Consider the following 7,990-nt stretch of genomic DNA (forward strand, 5'->3'; position numbering starts at 1 on the left):
ACCCTATGCCGATGCAACCAATCCATCCCGAGAATAACATCATACAGCTCCACTGGACTGATAAGCAAATCTGCTGGCCATGACTCTCCTGCGATCTGAATATCAATTCCTCTGGCTCGTCCAATCACCCTCAGAAACTCGCCTCCCGCAACTCTGACAACTCCTGCACGTTCTCCAGGATCCTCGCTGATCCTCGCACACTCTGCACACTCTGGAGTAATGAAGCTATGCGAAGCTCCAGAATCAAACATAACGTGGGAGTTAAACCCGCCCACCAACAAGGTCCCTAAACAAACCTCATGTGTTGAGAACCTAACACTTTATCACAGGAAACATATACACTCTGAACCTACTAAAATTCACCAAGTCAAAGTACCAGAAAAATATACCTATGATCGCCCCGGCACTGGTTCCACCAGTCTCAGCTGTCGTGTAAACCCGTGGCGCCTGCTCAATCCGTGCCACCTACTGACCTCCAGGCTGCACCTGCTGCAACGCTGCCACTGCTGCCGGCTGCAACTTGGGACCAAAAGGCCTGATGTGCCCTGTCTCCCTACAATGATAGCAAACACGAGCCGCTACCGTCGGAGCACTCCTCTTGGGACAACTAGCAACCTTGTGATCCTTGCTCCCACAACCAAAGCAACTCGCACCACTCGGCATCTGCGTAGCCTCCCACTTCCTCTTGGTTCCCTGTGCAGGCCTACCGCCTCTGCTCGAACCACCCTGCTGCTGAGCCCTACCAGGCTAAACTGTTGGAGTAACCGACACTGACTGTGCCCGGATATCCTCCTCAATCTCTGCTGCTGTCTCAACCAGCTCTGCACGTATAGCATAATACTNTCTGCGTAGCCTCCCACTTCCTCTTGGTTCCCTGTGCAGGCCTACCGCCTCTGCTCGAACCACCCTGCTGCTGAGCCCTACCAGGCTAAACTGTTGGAGTAACCGACACTGACTGTGCCCGGATATCCTCCTCAATCTCTGCTGCTGTCTCAACCAGCTCTGCACGTATAGCATAATACTTCCCTCTANCCTCCCTCTACAGTGAACTCTCAAATCATCACGTAGAGCCCTCAAAAACCTCCTGATCTGAGCCTCCTCAGACTCCATAGCCCGACCCCCATAACAAAGAAGTCGACTGAACTCCAAGTCCAGCTCCCGCACTGACCGTGTCCCCTGAGACAACTGAAGGAACTGCACTCCAAGTCCTGGAAACTGCTCATCAACATGCTGAGATAACGAGCATGGACCCCCACATCCGCAGCCACTGGCTGCCGCTCCTCCGCCACCACTAGTGGCACTACCTGAGGCTGAGCCGGTACCACTGGTGGTAACCGCGCCAACACCTCTGCTAGCAGAGCCGCAAAGTCAGTACCAGGGACTCCACCTGCTGGGACTCCCACACCCGGGACCCTAGCATCACCGGCCACTGGAGCATCAACACCGCCCCCTCCTGCCACACTCACGGAATCCCCCGGAACATCCTGCGACTCGCCAACACCCTCAGCTGTCACACTCTGGTCCTCGGTCTCACTAACCACTGGGGCTCTACCCCTACCACGACCACGTCCGCGACCACGTCCGCGTCCACGACCTCGACCAGCCACAGCATCCTCTCTAACCATCTGCACTACCATGAACAGAAGGCTAAGCAAACAATTTCTATTATAACACAGAAACATAAACTCACCGTGGAATCACACACTCGGCTCGAAGAGGATGTTCTAGGACTCCATGCCACACACAATTGACTAACTCACATAATCAATCAAGCATGCAAATCCCAAACATCTACAACAGAAACCTAGTGAACCCAAACCTAGAACCGTAAGGGCTCTGATACCAAAATGAAACAACCGACCTTTTTTTTTAATAATAAATAATAAATATAATATAATAAATAACTACAACTAGTGGTCCCATACCCACTAGCCACCTAACCACATTCACAACCAACAGCGGAACAACATACCAATAAATATCCAATAAACCAATAACCAATAACCAAATAATTAATATCCAGTATTAATTCCAAACAGCATAAATCAAATAACCAGCAATCCTAACAATGCTCTAAGACTCAACTCTAGCAACCTAACAATGCCAGGTAAACAATCAATCGAGTCCCTAGAACATCCTCCTCTTCATTGCCTTTGATTCCACGATCACACTTTGCCTTTACCTGCACACCACAAACAACAATTGAGATGCGTAAGTATTATCACAAATACTTAGTGAGGCAATCCTCCCATCTACTGGGCTATACACACAAGCAATAAGATCTCTACAAGCCACAATCAACAATCAAATAAACAAACCAGGCAATATACAAAGCATACAACAATCCGTCATAGCTGAAAGAAGGGTGTCGACCGACACCAGGAGGTGTCGATCGACACTGACAATCTGGTGTCGACCGACACCATACTGGTGTCGACCAACACCCTGCCCGACACTCCCGAAAACCCTAGTTTGTGTCGACCGACACCTCCGCATGGCATTGATCGACACTCGCCAAAGTCTCGAGCCGTCCTCGCGTTGGTGTCGACCGACACCCCAACTGGTGTCGACCGACACCGTTGTCGAGCAGCGATTTCCTTCGATCAAAAACTCCGAATCTCGCCTCCAATCTTCTCCAATCCGCTCCTTGCACTCCCAGAAGCCAAACCCAGCCAAAACAGCGACGAAATACCATAGAGAACTCAAAGAAACAACCACATAAGCACCAAATCACATAAAATCTAGAGATCTTAGCTTACATAAGCCATGGTCATGCACTCACCTCTCTGTAGAACAATTCTGACCAATAAAAACGAATCCCTCACTCCTAGCAAGCTTCTAGCACCTTCCCAGCCTTGGATCTCTCGAAACAGCAAGGAATCTCACCAATCTCTCTCAAAAGCTCAAGAACAAGGTTTTCTCTCTTTTTCCTCAAAAACTCACAAAACGGCGACACACAACAACTGAAACACGACCTAGGTCGTTTTCTTCCTTTTAAGACCCGGTTCAATGGTTTCCTTAAACCAAACCGAACCAAATCGATTAGAAACTCAATCTGGTCGAACCGGAAATAAGTGGTGTCGACCGACACCCCCTTGGTGTCTATCGACACCCATCCCCAAAAACCAATTTTTGGTTCGCGGATGTTACACAAATATTCATATCCCATTTACCATTTAAAAAAAAAGAAAAATAAATACTATAATCTATTATAAATATTTGTTTCGAAAAAATTTCTATTTATAAAATTGTTATCAATATAGAGGCGTTCAGTCACAATATTCGATTCTAATGAATCGGATTTACTATTATGTGATTTTGATTGTTTATCTATGGTGAGATGCTATTGATATGATTTACTGTTTTCATGAATTGAATTTCTAATTGTAGTTATAATTTTAAAATATTAATATTTTTTTAACTGATTTTAGCATGAATTTTAACCTATTTTTATTTCATTTATACCCCAATATAATGTCCACAAATGGTAAGTTATCCGATGCTAACCTACAAATATTTAAAATTATTTTTTGTTAATTACATTTGGTCGTGAATGCTCACGGGTAACTCCCCTAACTATATTACTTTATGTTTATATTAGAAAAATTATTTTTGTTTCTTATTATTGAAGATTAAATCATAGCGTCTCTTTTGGTCAATTCTTTTCCATTTTTACATTTTTGTTGGAATCCTTTTTAGTCTTATAATTAATTTACTTTTGGTTTTTTAAATTAGTTGAAATTATTATTTAAAAATATATATGCTCATACAAGCGTATAAAATAATTGAATTAGTGATATATTTGACCATAAAAAAGTTTAGACAATAGTCGTTTTTAAAAAGTTTTTGCCCGCACAAGTGTATAAAATAATTGAATTAGTGATATATTTGACCATAAAAAAATTAGACAATAACTGTTTTAAAAAACAATTTGCCCGCACAAGAGTGCAGGAAACTCCCTAGTGAAATTTAAATTTGTATTTCATTTTTACACCATTAACCATTCATATACTGAACCCTAAACTCTATACTCTATACCCTAAATTTGTATTTCTTTGTTGAAAGCATTGTACACTAGTATATAAAACATGAATTTGACAATGTAGAACTTACCAAATAAATTTTAAAGTATAGTAAAACATGAATTAGACAATGTAGAACTTAACAAATTAATTTAATTTATTTTTTCACCATATTTCAAAATTAATACAAATAAACATAACAAAATATTATACTATTAACATGTTAATACTTAAACAATTATTTCATTGGCTGATTCATTAAGGTGTGGATCACCAAATTCTTCATATCTATCGTCGATTAAATGCAATCTAACGGTCATCAATCAACTCTTACTTAACCCTTCTTTTCTTACTTTTGTACATCTCGATAACTTTTTATTGTCTTCATAATGAACGATTAAACTCAAAAGCAGCTTCTGGTTTACAATCTTCGACGATTCTCTGCCAGATCTAAAAGGTTTAGAGCTTTTGTTTTCTTCATTTTTTCCGAATCAAAAAAGGTCTTACGGTCCCAAATCTAACGATCTTCTCATTTCCTTTTTCTTCTCTTCTCGTTTTCAGGTTTTGGATCTAGAAATCTTCTCGTTTCCCTCTTTGTATTGATTGTAATCGATTGTACCAGGTTTCTCTTTTTTTCCTCCTTTGTTTAATTGATTGTAATAGATCTTCTCCTATCGTTTTCACGTTTTGGATATTCTCTTTTGTTCAAGCGATTGTAAAAGTATGTAAATTTTGATTGAAATTAATTGTTTCTTTTGATTGTTGATACAAAAAAGAAACCGAAACTAATGGGATCATTTTTATCAATGCAGAAACAATTTTAATGGAAGCTAAAGGAATCATATGTGGCCTCCCAGCAAATAACGTTATACCGAAACTCAGACAACAAGGTGAGCAAGATCAAGGAAGTGATGCGGATGATGATGTGAAGGAGATAACAAGGCTAGAGTACAGACGATCTCTCGCTCACCTAGGCTACTTAATACGCATCGAGGTAGACGAAGAAGACATTGATCCACTGTACAAGAGATGTATCCGAAACATCCAAAACAAACGCCCAAAAGTAGAAGGGTCCTCTCGATCTGGCAACGCTCCTTGAAGATTGTAATCTTAGAGTTCATTGTCATTGTTATGTTTAAACTTTGTTAACTTTTGATATTTGTGTTTAAACTTTGTTAACTTTTGCTATTTATATTTAGACATTGTTAACTTTTCATATTTTCTGATTTCATTGTCTTTCATCAATTAACCAAACTAGATGAGTACCTGCGCACTGCGCGGGTTATCTTTTGGCGATATGAACAATTATATTTTCACTGTCAATATGAGATCCTGTATTGAGTAGTCAAAAACTAAAGCACAAACCATAGTGAACAATATCATGTGATTGAAAATTTGGAGTAGCCACCGCAGATGATTGAATCTTCTTTTTCTCTCGCACTGTAGCAGTTAAAAAAAACAGTAGTAAATTTGACCAATTCTCAAGTCTCATAATCTATTCTACCTCTTAAGAATCAAATACAAAATGACCAGTTTCTTCTTATTCAATAGTAAGATTACATTTAACAACACACATACCAGTCCTAGATACATAAAATAAAAATTTAGAAACAACACCACTCAAAGAAAAAATCTTTAAAGTTCACCGTAGTGAGAATGAACTTGCAATCTTGTTTATAGTTGAGCAGATACAGTCATAGAAAAAGGTTTGGAGAGAAGGAAAGCAACACAAAAATGTATGATTAAGAGAGAATTTTGATTTTTTTCTTGTTTGTTATCGAATGAGAATGAATATAATCACTTACAAACTATAATTAGAAGAACTAATTAAATATTTTTCTCTATATATTCACGACTTCTACCATATAAGGCATGCAATTTCCATAATGAAGAAACTAACTTGTAATCTATTTTGAGCAAAATATATAAACCATTACTAATGCATTAACATAGTATAGGTAAGCTACAAAAAATAACCAGTTACAACCAATATAAATTCGTTCATGTGTGGATATAGACTCTTGAGAAGCCTAAACAGCCACAAGTTGTACCCCATGTTTTAAAAATTGCTAGGCGTTAGTCGGGCGGTGAGGGAGGGCCTAGCGATTAATCGGCAAATCGGATTTAAATCGGGGATTAATCGAGGACTTGTTTTAGGGGTTTTATGTATATATGCATATAATAGATTAAATTTGTAATATACTAACGAGAGTTTAGATTGGTCCAGTGGTTTTCATGTATATCTAAAGCCCACGCATCACCAGTTCGAGTTACATTCTCTCGTTTTGCTCTTTTTTTTTACAGTTTTTTTAATTAATGCAAAATGACGGAAATGCCCTCGTCTTCTTCCTCCTTCTGTGTGTCGATCTGTGTCGACTGTAAACCTAATTTAAAGCAGCCTCCATATTTTTTTCAACTATTAATCGTTTTTAGCTTGTTATTCTAGTAGTTTCTACCTTCATATTACAGATCTATGAAAGGAAATCACATATAGAAGTTTTAAAACCCCCAAAATTTTTTTTTTTAATTACCGATTTGTTGGCCGATTATGGTAAAATCCCGGCGGTGAGGCTCCGCCCAGCGTGTAACCGGCGATTATACGGCCGCCTAGACCGATTTTTAAAACAGGGGTTGTACCCCATCAGCTATTTGGAACAATAAACATATTAATCCGTTTCAATTAGACAATTTATGTTAAGATTGTCTTAACATTAGTGTAAGACAATTTTCTTTCTTTAGGAAGTTCAACCCTTTATTATCTTCAACATTCTAATCTATATTCTAAAGCCAAGTTTCATTGGTGATTTCTTCAAAAGAGTACTCTATCAATATGCTTGATCTTCAAGTTCTCTTTTCTCTGTAGTTGACATTTATCTTCCACACATCTTCGTTCACTAAAAAAAAATTGTAGGATGTGACAGATATTATAAAGGAGCAGTTACTACAAAAATTAAAGCAAGGGAAAGCAAAAAGGGTTGAAGTAGCAGTTACTACAAAAATCAAGCGAGGGAAGACGAAGAAGATCAGTTAAACAACATGAAAAATTCAAGATAAGAATTCAAAATGATTTGTTGATTTTAGTCATGGACATGTGACACTCTCTATTGCTGATGTGGCAACAGGATGAAGAGAGTTGGCCAACTTTCATATATATGATTATATTTTATACAATAATTCAAATAATATATTATATATGATGTAATTTAATATGTATTCAATATAGATCTACTAATACACCATTGCAAGCTATATACAGCATTTTCTAAGTGTCATTATAAATAAAAACATGTTACAAAAAAAAGTCATGAGAACCTATATCATAGCAGGCAAACAAAGATATAAAAAAATATTCATTGGCATTTTCCATACGCTACTATAAACGATAATATAGCACATAACAATAGCCATTAAATAATACAAAATAGCATAATATAGTTGCTATACAATACTTTTCTATAGCTTACGTTTTCTGCTACTATAGAGTTAAATTCAAAAACTATAAAGTCACGAGACAATATCCAACAGCATTTTAAATGTGTTATTATCTATATATATAAAGTTACCTTTCTTCACTCCTCATGCTGCCACATCAGCAACTCATTCTTTTTATTTGGACCTAATCCTAAACACTAATCCACTATGTAGCTTCTAATCCATTCATTCATAACAATTTAAAAGCCCATATTAAACCCAAATGTTTTAAATAAATGAATATTTTAAAATAGTAAAAATAATACTATTGATTTATTTTAGTAATAGTATTATTATTCAAATTTTAACCAAAAATGATCATATTCCAAAATTTAGAATGAGTTACTAAGTTTTAGAATATAAGTAAGATTTTAATACATGTGGAGTAAAAAACAATTTATGTAATTGTATTTATAAAATTCTAAACATAAAAATAAAATTGAAGTGAAATATTAGTTTCTAAGAAACAATTTCACTTATAGAAAAATAAAAGATTA

General features: G+C 37.3%; 1 long non-coding RNA gene across 1 annotated transcript; it reads left to right on the plus strand.

Moving 5' to 3' along the window:
• On the plus strand, positions 4,396 to 5,240 carry LOC104747876. Its single transcript, XR_761263.1, has 3 exons — positions 4,396 to 4,479; positions 4,584 to 4,644; positions 4,835 to 5,240. It is a non-coding gene; the product is annotated as an uncharacterized LOC104747876 (long non-coding RNA).

The sequence above is a fragment of the Camelina sativa genome, chromosome 15 (genome assembly GCF_000633955.1).
Source record: "Camelina sativa cultivar DH55 chromosome 15, Cs, whole genome shotgun sequence".
Lineage (NCBI taxonomy): Eukaryota > Viridiplantae > Streptophyta > Magnoliopsida > Brassicales > Brassicaceae > Camelina > Camelina sativa.